Source organism: Oratosquilla oratoria, chromosome 11 (genome assembly GCF_046742065.1).
Source record: "Oratosquilla oratoria isolate Oo_2021 chromosome 11, ASM4674206v1, whole genome shotgun sequence".
Lineage (NCBI taxonomy): Eukaryota > Metazoa > Arthropoda > Malacostraca > Stomatopoda > Squillidae > Oratosquilla > Oratosquilla oratoria.
Genome location: NC_134787.1, coordinates 36,233,882 through 36,248,881, shown reverse-complemented (window position 1 = coordinate 36,248,881; position 15,000 = coordinate 36,233,882). Strand labels below are relative to the sequence as shown.

Sequence of the window (15,000 nt, the reverse complement as noted above, 5' to 3'; positions counted from 1 at the left end):
TATGATTGGGGTTACTAGGCTAGATAGAGTGAGAAATGAGGAGGTGAGGAGGAGAACAGGGGTGGAAAGGGAGTTGGGATATAGGGTTGATGAAAGAGTATTAGGATGGTTTGGACACATGGAAAGAATGAGTGAAGAAAGACTAGTAAAAGAGGTATGGAAGGCAGATGTGGAGGGAGTGAACATGAGGGGACGTCCTAGGATGAGGTGGATGGATGGGGTGAAGGGGGCTTTGGGGAAGAGGGGAATGTCTGTTGAGGAAGGACGGGAGAGGACAGAAGACAGGGGTGAATGGAGAATGGTTGTATATGGATGATGTGATGCATGAGGTGGAATGGGTGGGGGGATGGTGGGGTGAGGTAGTGTGTGTGAGCAAAATTTGACGCAGCCCGAAGGGATTTCTCCCCGTCTTCTCCTTTTATGCTTGGGGGGACGGAGAGGGGGGTTGTTGATTTAATGAAGCGGCCTTGCTGTGGATGTGCTGTGTCTTGCGACACTGCTTCTGACCCAGGGCAGTGGACAAGGTGCAGGGATGGCCCGTCATCCAGGAGGTGCTCAGATATGAGGGAGGGTGGAGGGGTGTGGAGTGTACTCAGGGATGGAATGGGTGGGAATGATTTTATGTCTTTTCCTTTTTTGGCTACCTCCCTTGTAAGGGGGAAAAAGCCTTGGTATATGTATGTATGTGTGCATATATATATATATATATATATATATATATGTTGACGTAGGAAACACAGGAGAGAGGATGTATACGTCGTGCTATTCTCCATCGCAGCCCTAAAAACACACACACACACACACACTAGATATTTAAACATCGGTACTGACGTTACAATCAATTTGCGGCACTTATTTATGGGGTTCAAAATACTCAAAATGATAGGTGCTATTCACTGACATAGATAAGAATTGCATCTGTGAGACTGGCATTCTTTCTTCATGCCCACTCAATGTGGATATCAGTGTGGACACAAAGGTCAGCCTTAAACACCGTCACTTACTACACCTGGCTTGCAAGTAAGTATACATACATACACCCATATTGCTTATCAAATCACTCTATGCACCTAAAAATGTAAATACCAACAAACCCAAATATCACCTTACACTGACACAACCTACATATAACATTAAACGTATATATATATATATATATATATATATATATATATATATATATATATATATATATATATATATATATATATATATATATATATATATATATATATATATATATATACCTGTATACATACACATTCACATATATACTCGTACACATATGCCGTTTCTACTCTCACCCCGTATGCATACGTCTGTCACTCATACACAAATGAGCTTTCACCGTCAAGATTCATTATGTATATGTCCTGATATGTGTTATTCAGCGGCTTTAGGAGTAGCCCTGGAACGTACAAGTTTCCTTATACACTACTGTTATCATCGTCATGGGTCTCTTTTGCATGAGATAGATCACATTCACATCGTCCCAGGTGACTGCTACTCGGCCAGGCTTTCCATAAAAGTCCATAGATCAAGCCTTCCTTTCTAGCACCTTTTCTAGATAATATGGTGTCTATTTCATAAGTAGACAACAAGTAGTACTAACTCTTTCCATTTCCCCACACGCTGGATCAATTTTCCTCATTATAACTACAATGGCCATTACTGCCCCGTGGCGTCAAACAATTTTCAGTGGATCTCTTGGAGTGTGGATCTATTTTATTTTATTTTATTTTATTTTACTTATTTATTTATTTATTTTTTGTGGTCTGGGGTGTGTCTCACCAAGGATATAGAAAGCCCATTTTGTAGTTATTTTCTCACAATCTTATCACCATATCTGATGGTGCAACACCACAATGAAGAACCACATATCGAGGTCAGTTGAAGACGGCTAAGTTTGGAAAACAATGGAATATAAACTTCGATGTGGGTCACATATAAAAAATTGTTATAGACGATCTTTGTAAACCTTTGCAAGTTGGAGGGGATGTTTCATATGTTGTCCAAATTAAAACCATTCAGATTAGGCAAAACCTGTCTGGGTTCTATGAATATGACTTGTTACTAAAACACCACCCTGTATGGTACCGTCAATACAATCCCAACACTATCAATGATATTGTTAAATGTGGATTATTGTGCAACATTATTCTGTAGCCGTTCTTATAATGGAACTGTAAGTGTTAGTCTTTCCCCCGTAGACTTTTGTGTATTTTTGGTCAATTCATGTGTGTTTTCACGTATGCAATAGTGAGAAATGTGTGTGTGTGTGTGTGTGTGTGTGTGTGTGTGTGTGTGTGTGTGTGTGTGTGTGTGTGTGTGTGTGTGTGTGTGTGTGTGTGTGTGTGTGTGTGTGTGTGTGTGTGTGTGTGTGTGTGTGTGTGTGTGTGTGTGTGTGTGTCTGTCTGTGTGTGTGTGTGTGTGTGTGTATTTACCTAGTTGTACCTAGTTGTATTTTACGGGAAGGGGAGCTATGCTCGTGGGATCCCGTCTTCATATCTCATTTTATCTAAACTATTTTTAAATTCATGTATTGTTTTTGCACACACCACTTTCTCATCTAACTTGTTCCAACTGTTTATTACTCTGTGAGGAAAGCTGTTCTTTTAAAAATCAGATTAATATCGTAGGCCCCACATGGGGACCGTATCAGATATTAAGCTGATAAGAACAGATACTACACTTTGATCTTAGCCAAAAGGCCGAGAAGCGTGTGTGTGTGTGTGTGTGTGTGTGTGTGTGTGTGTGTGTGTGTGTGTGTGTGTGTGTGTGTGTGTGTGTGTGACTTAAGATATTAGTTTGTTACATAAATGAAAATCTGTAGTTGTTGTTATACAATTGTTTGAAGATAAATGTATCATATAAAGCTCATTTGAAATCCGTGGTACCTCGTATTCAGACACGCACATGACGTCATAACGTCAATTTATGCGCAAACACAGGCTTCTTCAGTGGGATTAACTCAATGACTATCGTGAAAATTATTTCATTATGCAGTATCCACCTTTTTACTTGCGAATAAAAACAATTTACAAAATTTTCAAATAATATGTCGTTAAAACATTTCCTCATTTCACTCAACGATTTTGTACTCCAATTCAAATCCTTTATAATACAGTTACTGTAAAGTATTTGATAGAAAATTATGTCTTATCGTCTATACACTTATCTTTCCCTTGTCATAGTTGTTTATTTAGATATATTTCGTTAAATTATAATCAAATATCAATATCAAATATATTGTCTTACAAATTTGTTTCAATAACATGTTTTAGTTTTCTGACAAATAATCTTCTATTTTCCTGAACCAGTTTTTTCCAGACATCCTGAAGAATTCCGGCTTCAGAGGCTATCACATTGGGCTTCCACGGGCTTCATCATGGCCGGCAGTTGAGAATTCGTTTGAGTTAAAACGACTTCGGTAACAATATTCTATTTTTCAAATCTCCAAATATCAAATCATCTTCCGTCATATATAGCAAAGCTGAGTGACAATGATTGTAAATCTATACGAATGATAGAAATCCTGAGGAAATGTTCTTAGAGAAATTTAGATTTATGTAAGTGAAGTCATATTCTAGTCATTCAAAAGGAGGTTGGAGGTAGGATGTGGGAGGAAAGATAGCCTAGTATGATAACCCCTTTATTCAGCAGCCCCATTGTTAACCCAAAAAGGGGGGAGGGGGTTAAGGCAACGAAGCACTTTCAGGGGTGATTGGGTATGTCGACATAGAGGAATGAAATTGAGCCAATAGTGTGGAGGAGGGCAGCAAGGCCCTTGGGGGCAGACACACGCATCCAAGGAGCTGCAGCAAGTTCTCATCAAATGAGCGATAAATAAAGAAGAAAAAATACGATAGGTTAAAAGGAAATTAAATAGAATATAATCAAAAAGATTAAAACAAAATAAGATTGAATAAGTACAAAACAAAACAAAAATATATAACAAAACAGAATTACATAAAATAAAGTAACATAGAATAGAATGAAATAAAAGAAAACAAGACAAAAATTAAAATAAGAGCCAAAATCCAAAGCGAGCCGATATAGATTCGAACAGTGCGAACGAACCCAAGATTCGTCTGAGACTCAAGAACGAACCAATTTCAACCACGAATGTGTTTTTAAGCAGAATGCTGTCACTTCAATTAAATATTCTTTTCTAGAGAGAACTTCTCTTGATTAAAAGGGGTTTCTCATTAGTAAAACATCAACAAAAGTTTCTTATTAAAAGATCCACGTTCATACAAAAGTGTGAAAAGTGTATGTGTGTGTGTGTGTGTGTACGTGTGTGTGTGTGTGTACATGTGTATGGGTGTGTGTGTGTGTGTGTGTGTGTGTGTGTGTGTGTGTGTGTGTGTGTGTGTGTGTGTGTGTGTGTGTTTGTGTGTGTGTGTGTGTTTGTGTGTGTGTGTGTTTGTGTGTGTGTGTACGTGTGTGTGTGTTTGTGTGTGTGTGTGTGTGCCTGTGTGTGTGTGTGTCTGTGTGTGTGTGTGTGTGTGTGTGTGTGTGTGTGTGTGTGTGTGTGTGTGTGTATGTGTGTGTGTGTGTGTACGTGTGTATGTGTGTGTGAATGCACGTGTGTGTGTGTATATGTGGTGTGTACGTGTGTATGTGTGTGTGAATGTACGTGTGTGTGTGTGTATGTGGTGTGTACGTGTGTATGTGTGTGTGTGTGTATGTGTATATATATGCACACACACATACACATACACACACACACACACACACACACACATATATGTATATAGATATATATATATGTCTATATATATATATATATATATATACATGTATATATACATATATATATATATACATATATATATACATATACATATACATGTATATATGTATATATATATAGATGTATATATATAATATATATAGCTGTATATATAGAGGTATATATATATATATATATAGATACACATAGGAGAGGGTGGTGGATGGAAGGGTGGCAGATAGAGCGTTAATGGACTATATAGTGGTGACCAGGAGTATGGTAGAAAGAGTTAAGGATGTACATGTTCTAAGGGGAGAGAGTGGGGGAATATCAGATCATTTTCTGGTGGAAGGTAAATTAAGAATGGAGAATAGGTGGCGAAAGAGGAAAAGGGCAGAAGTACTTAGAGTGAACTTCTTAAACGGGGAAAAAAAGGAGAATGAGTATAAGAAGTTGAGAGAGGGGTGGGAGAGGGTAAAGGATAGAGTAGAACTAGGAGTGGAGGAGGAATGGGGATGGCTCAAGGAGGGAGTCATAAGGTGTGCAAAGATGGTGTGTGGAACAAGGAGGGCGGGAGGAAATAGAAAGAAGGGTAGTGAGTGGTGGGATGAGGAAGCAAAGAAGGGTGTAGAAGAGAAGAAACAGGCATTCATAGATTGGCTACAAATTAGGACGAGGGAATCGTATGAGAGGTACAAAGTAAAGAGAAAGGAAGTTAAGCATAAGATAAAGGAAGCAAAGAGGAGAGCAGATGTGAAATGGAGAAAGAGTATGACAGAAAATTTTGAAAGTAATAAAAAGATGTTTTGGAAGGAAGTTAAAAGAGGAAGAGGAGGCGAATCAAGTAGAGAAGAAAAGGTAAAAGGTGCAGATGGAGAGATGATAATGGAAGAGAAGGCAGTGAGAGGAAGGTGGGCAGAATATTTTAGGGAGTTGCTAAATGTGAAGGAGGATAGGGAGGGAAAGGTAGTTGCAGTGGGAAGCGCTAAGAAAATGAGAGTGATGAGTGAGGAAAATGGAGGAGAAATAGGGAAGGATGAAGTGAAAGCAGCTGTTAAGATGATGAAAGCAGGTAAGGCACCTTGGTTGGATGGATGCCATGCAGAATGTCTGAAGAAAGGAGGTACAGTGATGGTGGACTGGCTGGTGAGGTTATTTAATGTTTGTTTAAGAGAGGGTAGAGTGCCAGAAGACTGGAGGAGTGCCTGTATCATTCCACTTTACAATGGAAAGGGGGACAAGTATGAATGTAGTAGTTTCAGAGGGATCAGCTTGTTGAGTGTAGTTGGGAAGGCTTATGGGAGGGTCTTGATTGAGAGGATTAGGAGAGGAACAGAGGGAGTAATTGGTGAGGAACAGTGTGGTTTTAGGACAGGTAGGGGTTGTGTAGATAAGATTTTTGTGGTAAGACAGATATGTGAGAAAGCTATAGGAAAAGGTAAGGATGTTTTTTGGGCTTTTATGGATTTGGAAAAAGGCTTACAACAGGGTAGACGGGAAGGCACTGTGGGAGGTATTGCAGATATAAAGGGATAGGAAGAAAGCTGTTAAGTGCACTCAAGAGTTTTTACGAGAGTAGTAGAGCTTGTGTTAGGATTAGAAATGGAGAGAGTGAATGGTTTGAGGTAAAGGTGGGACTTCGTCAGGGATGTGTTATGTCGCCCTGGCTGTTCAATTTATACATGGATGGGGTGGTGCGAGAGGCGAATGCAAGGGTGGTGGGTCAGGGATTGGAGATGGTTAAAGAAAATAGAGAAAAGTGGGAGATAAGACAGCTGTTGTTTGCTGACGAGACTGCGCTTGTAGTAGGATCAGAGGAGATATTGAGGAAGGTAGTGACAGAGTCTGGGAAGGTGTGCGAAAGAAGGAAGCTGAAGATAAATGTGGGTAAAAGAAAGTTGATGAGATGCACAAGGGAAGAGTTACAGCAGGCTGAAAGTAAGCCTTTAAGGAGAAAGAGCAACTGGAGGAAGTGGATAGTTTTAGATATTTGGTTGCGAATGTGGCAGGAAAGGGAGGAGTGGGGGTGGAGGTAGAATGTAGATTGAGAGAAGCGAGTAAATGCCTTGGTGGATTAAAAAGTGTAATGAGAAATAGACACTTGGGAATGGATGCTAAGAGGAGGTTATATGAAGGAGTGATTGTGCCGACAGCAATGTACGGGACAGAAACATGGGGTATAAGAGAGGAAGAGAGAAGAAGTTTGAATGTGTTTGAGATGAAATGTCTGAGAAGTATGAAAGGGCTTACTAGGCTGGGTAGAGTGAGAAATGAGGAAGTGAGGAGGAGAGTGGGGGTGGAAAAGGAGTTGGGAGATAGGGTTAATGAACGAGTATTGGGATAGTTTGGACACATGGAAAGCATGAGTAAATAATGATTAGTAAAAGAAGTGAGGAAGGCAAAGGTGGAAGGAATGATTATGAGGGGTCGTCTAGGATGAGATGGATGGATGGGGTGTGAAAGGGACTTTACAAAAGAGGGGAATGTCTGTTGAGGAAGGACGGGAGAGGACAGAAAATAGGGGTGGATGGAGAAGGGTTGTGTATGGATGATGTGATGCATGAGGAGTGGGTGTGGGATGGGGGATGGGGGATGAGGGAGTATGTGTGAGAAATAGATTGACGCAGTCCGAAGGGATTTCTCCCAATCTTCTTTTCTGCACGAGGAGGACAGAGGGGGGTCGCCGATTTAATGAAGCGGCTTTGCTGTGGATGTGCTGTGTCTTGCGATACTGCTTCTGACCCAGGGCAGTGGACAAGATGCAGCGATGACCCGTCATTCATGAGGTGCCAAGATAAGGGGGAGGGAGGAGGGTGGAGGGGAGTGGAATATATAGGAAATGAAATGGGTGGGAGTGATTTCTGTCTTTTTCTTTTTGGCTACCCCCGTGTAAGGGGGGAAAAAGCCTTTAGTATATGTATGTATGTATATATATATATATATATATATATATATCCATATACATGTACATGTACATATATATGTACATATACATCTACATATACATATATACAATACTTATGTATATACATATACATATGCATATGTATATATATTATATATATTTATACATATATATATACATATATATATATATATATTTATATATATATATATATACATATACATATATATATATATATATATATATATACATGTGTGGTGGTTCAAAAGGACTGTACAAGTCCCCGACCACGCTTCACGGAACATCATAAGATCTAGTCTCATTTTCATCCAATCCCCGTATTAGGCGAGCCTTCCGACAACTTGTGTATGTTAAAGATAGATTGAACGTTTTTAGAAGCTCTGCCAAAGGAATTCGAACCCTGACCCGTGCGTCCATAATCCTTTTGAACCATCACACGTAGCTCGGTTGCTAGCGTCTTGACCTCGTGATTATGGACGCACGGGTCAGGGTTCGAATCCCTTGGCAAAGCTTCTAAAAACTTTCAATCTGTCTTCATACACAACTTGTCGGAGGGCTCGCCTAATACGGGGATTGGATAAAAATGAGACTAGATCATCTGATGTTACGTGAAGCGTGGTCGGAGACTTGTACAGTCCTTTTGAACCATCATACGTAGCCCGGTTGCTAGCGTCTTGACTTCGTGATTATGGACGCATTGGTCAGGGTTTGGATATATATATATATATATATATATATATATATATATATATAGTATATATATGTATATATATATATACATATACATATACATACATATATATATATATATATATATACATATGAATATACATATATATACATATGAATATACATATATATGTATATATACATATATATATATATATATACATATGTATATATATATGTTGTATATTTATATATATATGTATACATACATATATATATATATATATACATATGAATATACATATATATATACATATATATGTATATATATATTAATATATATGTATATATATATACATACATACATATATATATATATATATATATATATATATATATATTAGGGTGTGTCATAGGAGGGGAGGTCAGCTAAAACAAGTAGCCTATCACTTTTCTTTTTTGTAGATTTTTAGTATATAAACAGAAGAATTTTTTTTTTCAATATTCTTTAACCTTTTGCTAGATAATTTTAGCGTGAAATTTTTCAAAAATCTAACATTAAGCTGCATTACAATTAAGCAGTGAACATTGGTTTTTGAGTTTATTCTTTAACAAGCAACTAACAGTCTTTCTGTTTCAGATTCTGAAGTATTCATAAGGTGATAATTATCACGATGACTGCTGCTGTCAAGACGAGGAATCAGAAATCCAGCCATCTCAGTCACTACCTTGGGACTGGGAGAGAGCTCCTAAAATCGGAGTTGCCTACATTGAGGGATGTTTTGAGATACGGTGTTTTAATCAGGCAAACCAGCGAAAAGAACCAAAGAATTTACACAAATAAAGACATTTCCAGTGATATGACCAAATGTTTTTGGCACAGAACACTCTGGGTAACGCTCAGTTCAAGCCTCATGTCATAACAAGTCCAAATAAGGTTAGTGAGAGACTGCTAACCAATTGGGAAAAGGCAAGTGATATCTCTCTTGGGAGAGGAAAGCTTGCACTTAAGGAAAGCTTTGCCAAGCAACTGGAGCAAGTGCTCAATAGTTCTCTGTCCTGAGTTTGGATCTGATCGTGACAATAAATCCGAGGCCCACACCTCCTGTACTTGCAAGCGTGAATTGAAGATTCCTGTAATCAAACTGGCATTTGTCAATCTTATATAGGTATAGGAGCTCTCATAATTTCTAGCCAGGATATTCCGATGTCCAAGAGACAGGAGGCTGCCACAGAGAGATAGAAGAGGAGAATATTTGCCGAGGAAAAGAGACTTGGGAAGGCCCAAGCTGAGAGAAAGACGACCGATGATTGGAGTTAACCTGACTCAAAGTTTAATGACTTCCCCATGGCTGATTCGAATGCTGACCAGGAGAACGATGACTTTGTCCCTAACCCAGAAAATAATGATTCCAAACGCCCCAGGCATAAGATTCGAAATAGGAAAGATATCTCGAACATAGCTCTGGCCAGCATGCGACACCACACTGGTCTCAGAGAAACTGCAGAGATAGCAACAGCTGCCTGGATTGACGGTGGTTTGATAACACCTAATGACGTTCACCTGGTAATAGACTATAACAAAGGAGAGCTCAGGAGAAACTTGTCAGTAATCTAGAAGAGGAGTTTGATAAGAGGATAAGAGAAAATGGAATTAATTATTTGTTTTTTGATGGGAGAAGGGATGACACTAAAGTGTTCATGAAAGTTGGAGATTCTGCCAAGTTGTTCCCTGCTATGGTGAAGGAGGAACACTACACCTGCTGCAGTGAGCCAGGAGGGAAATATTTGTGGCATTTCACTCCAGAGAAAGATGACATCAAGAAACCACCTAAGATAGTGGCAGATAACATTGTGAACTGCCTCAAAGAGAGGAACATTGACCAGATCCTGAAGGTCATTGGAGGGGACAACACAAACACAGGGTGGCAAGGGGGAGGGAGTCATGCCGTGGATAGAGCAGAAGGTTGGGAGGAAGCTGGTCTGAATTGTTTGTGACTTCCACACCAACGAGTTGCCACTTAGATATCTAATCCTAGAGCTGGATGGCAAGATTCAAACAACAGATGGTCTGGTCCTCTTGGCAAGATGCTGGACTCTGCCACTGAGTTAGAAATAAATCCGAGGTTTGAAAGAATCACAGTTGGCCCTCCACTCGTTGAGCTTGCACAGACTGTGATTGACGACCTGAGTACTGACCAGTACTATGGTTACATGATTGGCAGTGCCATCAGGACTGGGGTCATGCCTGATAGACTTGCTTACCTGCAGATAGGTCCAGTCTCACATTCTAGGTGGCTCACAACGGCTCTCAGGTTCTGCAGAATTTGGGTCGCTCATCATAAACTGAAGGGGAACCAGCTTCACAACCTGAGGCTTATTGTCCAGTTCATCGTGGGTGTCTACTTGCCAAACTGGTTCAACACCAAGGTCAAGTCATCGTTCTCTGAAGGTCCAAGACATGTTCTCTTCCAGCTTGAATTCCTGAGGAGTCAGTCAAGGAAGGTTGTTCAGATTGCGGAGCAGACTGTGAAGAGATCTTCCTGGTATGCTCATCCCGAGGCAGTTCTGCAGACAATGCTCTGCAGTAAGGATGAGGAGGAGAGAAGACTGTCAGTCAAAAAGATCTTGGATATGTGACTTCTGAGAGAATCTGGGCATGACGAATCAGTTGGTGACGATTCCTTCAGGGTCAGGAAGATTCCTGAAATCAGTCTAGATGCCAAGACCCTCACTGATCTCGTAGATCTGGATAACATCCAGGCTGGTAGTGAGTCTCCTCTTACTTTCAGACTCACTATTATTCAAGTCAGAAGTTTCCTGTACAAACCCATGCCTGGCCCTCATACACCCATATTACAGAGCGTTGTGTGCAGCAAGTTAGCGAGGTCAGCAGTCACGTGTACAGCCAGGAGAGGAGGGAAAGCTACATCTGAACTCAGGTGGTCAGCAGGGAGGTGATGAGTAGAAACAGAAGCAAGAAAGACATGTTTTCTCTGGTGTACAGCAACATAGGATCGCAGTAGTAAAACCGGTTATTGTATTTGGTGATTTTGTTTTCTAAAGGAATATTAGATGTATCAGTTGTATCACGATAATTTGTCTCACTATTATTAATCCAATTTCATCCTATGAAATAAATCTGATGCATTTACTTTACTCTAAATTAGCTATTTAGTGGTGTTAGTAAAGGCTGGGAATATTGAATTTTCGTAGTATTTCAAGTTAAAATTTGCCTAGCAAAAAATGAAGTTTTCAAATTTAAAGATATCATCATGATTCTGTACATAAAGCTACATAATTTATTCCATGGGTCAATATTTCAAACTCAATTTTTTTCGACATCCTATGACACGCCCTAATACACACACACATACACTTGTACATACACAAACACATACAAACATACATACATACATACATACATACATACATACATACACCTAGATTTTTATCAGTTTGTATTTCATAAGACTTATTTTATTCTTGTATTGTAGAACTTGTAACATCATGTAATAGAGTACTGGATTACCTAACGCTAGGTTTAGTACGTGACAGGGTAAAGAAAGGTTTAGAAATAATAAGTTAACTAACTAGAACGCTTCTTACCAACGCCAAGTGATTTTATTTATCTGAGGGGGTGCGGGGTCGCTTAAGAGAAGTGAACTTACACATCTTATAAGACTGAAGTATCCAAGAGAAGCCCTATGTAACGCAATTGTTCAAGACAGAGAAATGACAGTTGTCAGACATCGTTTCATAATCATGAGAATTCTGTGTCATGCATACTAACATGGAGATCGTCGTCGTCGCCGTCGTCGTTGTCATGTTGTCTGCCCGTAATATAGAAGGAAACAGAATGCACACAAACACACGTACACACGAGCAATGTCGACAAGTTTCTGTCTCCTCATATGACCCATCTACATCCTGGTCCACTGTCGTTATTTTAGATATGTTCATATATATTATAAATTAACTAGCCCTGCCGCTGTGACTCGAACCATTGGCTGTGTGACTGGCTACCACAAAGTAATGACGTTGCCGATTGAACCATGCAGGATGTTCTTAAAGGAATGTTCTGGAACTTATCCTAACAATTCCCCGACGTCGAAACTTTACATACATGTTATATAAGTGTATTTGCCACGGATGGTACTAAACACAAGTTCTCAATTACAACTAACGATACAAATACACAAGTTCTCTTTACAGCCAAATACGAATATGATATATATAATATATAAAGGATCCTTAATAGGCAAACATTTGAACATAGGCTAATACATAACAAGATTTGGAGATTACATGATCAAAATTACAATTTTCATTGTCTCGGTGTGTTTGAAGTAAATACAGTAGATGAAGACTCGTATACATATATAGATATATAACTCTGAAAATCCTCAAATATGTAATAAAGATAAAATGCAAATATAAATTTTCGTGCCATCATTTTTGATGACATCTATTCCAGGAATGACAGTGCAAGTCTTGCCTTTTCATTCGAAATCCATCTGAATTATTACACAAGTTTACTGATCATATAAAGGTTCAAGACAGAGCAAAGAGATACAGAAATCCTACAAAGGACACAGGAAATGTCTTCACAAGACACATCTAAATAACTGTCGAAGTACTGATATAAAAAAGAAAAGAAAAATAATTAAAAGTTCAAAGACAAAATCCCACAAAGGACACAAGACAAACATAAAGAACCGTGTCAGGAGTGACATAGAAAGAAAAGACAAAATGGCTGCTTCACATAAATACAATCACCACCACAACAACAATAACAAGGCATCAATCTTTCGGCTCCTGTGTTAAGATACATCATCTATCGTCTGTAGACGAGAATCTATTGGTTCTTTAGCCTAAAGTTATGAATCACAGCCCTAAAATCGACTGAAAGTCTTTAAGAGGAGAAAGGGTCAATAAATCTGACCTCGAAGGCAGCAGGTTGCAGGTTACAGGATCGACAACCTACATCACCTGACCCGAGTCTAGTAAATGTTGGACAGAAGACCACGGTTTCAGACAGAGAGGCAGACAAAGAGACACATACATAAGATAGACAGCACATATAACCAAGTCAGAGAGACTTATATAAAATACAAACATGCATACAGTACAACACAGACAGACAGACAGACTCCCATACATACAGTATATATATAAAAACACACACACACGCGCACACACACACACACGCGTACACACACACACGCGCACACACACACACACACACACACACACACACACACACACACACACACACACACACACACACACACACACACACACACACACACACACACACACACACACACACACACACACACACACACACACACACACGGGACAATATATCAGAACAACATAAAATCGATGCAAAGGAAGTAAAGAAAGTTGGTTCCGAAAAGGACCTAGGAGTAATTAACACCAAAGACATGTCTTTTAATTACTTGGATGAGGTATGGTAAAGAAAATACTAGTCACACTGATAAGACCAAGATTGGAGTACGCTGCGACACTATAGACACCCAGTACAAAAAAGAATATAAGGAAAATAGAAAGAATCCAAAGAGCAACGACAAAGATGGCACCAACACTTTCAAAATTGACATACGAGTAAATATTGTCTAAACTGGAACTACCAACCCTGGAAAAAAGAAGAGAAAGAGGCGATCTATTGGCCATTTATAGAATCATGAAAGGTATGAAAGCCCTTGACAGAGAAGTCTTTTAAAGTGGGATAGAAGAAGAACAAGGGGACATGAAAAGGAACTCAAAAAGGATAGTTATGGGAGAGATCTGAAAAAAAAAAATCCACACGGAGTGGTGGATGTCTGGAACAAATTGGACGAAATGATAGTGTGTGCAATCACCATACAAGAATTTAAGAACAAACTAGATGTTGCGAGATACAAAGACGGGTTACCACGAGCATAGCTCCCCTTCCCGTATAATAGAAAAAGGTAAATAAATACACACACACACACACACACACACACACACACACACACACACACACACACACACACACACACACATACACACACACACACACACACACACACACACACACACACACACACACACACACACACACACACAGAAACACACACACACACACACACACACACACACACACACACACACACACATACACACACACACACACACACACACACACACACACACACACACACACACACACACACACACACACACACAAACACACACACACACACAAACACACACACACACAAAACAAACACACACACACACACACACACACACACACACACACACACACACACACACACACACACACACACACAAACACACACACAGAGGTAATGAGCCAATTGGCTCAACATCTTTCACTTTAACATAATAGAAACCTCAGCATAAACTGAAGAACTGACACAATGAGGCGCTTAGCTATGACTGAGGTCGCCACTTCTGCCCTGTGTGTTCGGGCATGTGGTAGTTACTAGTGGCTAGAAACGTTGGCTCCCAAAATGAAAAATCTCAGTATCATACATAAATACATACATACATACATACATATTCCAAAGGCTTTTTCCCCCTACACTGGGGGTAGCCAAAAAGAAAAAGGCATAAAAACCACTCCCACCCATTCCATTTCCTATATATTCCATTC

General features: G+C 39.4%; 1 protein-coding gene and 1 pseudogene across 7 annotated transcripts in view; both read right to left on the bottom strand.

The window, feature by feature from the left end:
* The window catches only part of fray (oxidative stress responsive kinase frayed), a 522,696-nt gene that overhangs the window by 419,612 nt on the left and 88,084 nt on the right, over positions 1–15,000 (bottom strand). The gene's annotated exons all lie outside the window — the stretch shown is intronic.
* LOC143030111 (U2 spliceosomal RNA) lies at positions 2,603–2,723 on the bottom strand (annotated as a pseudogene).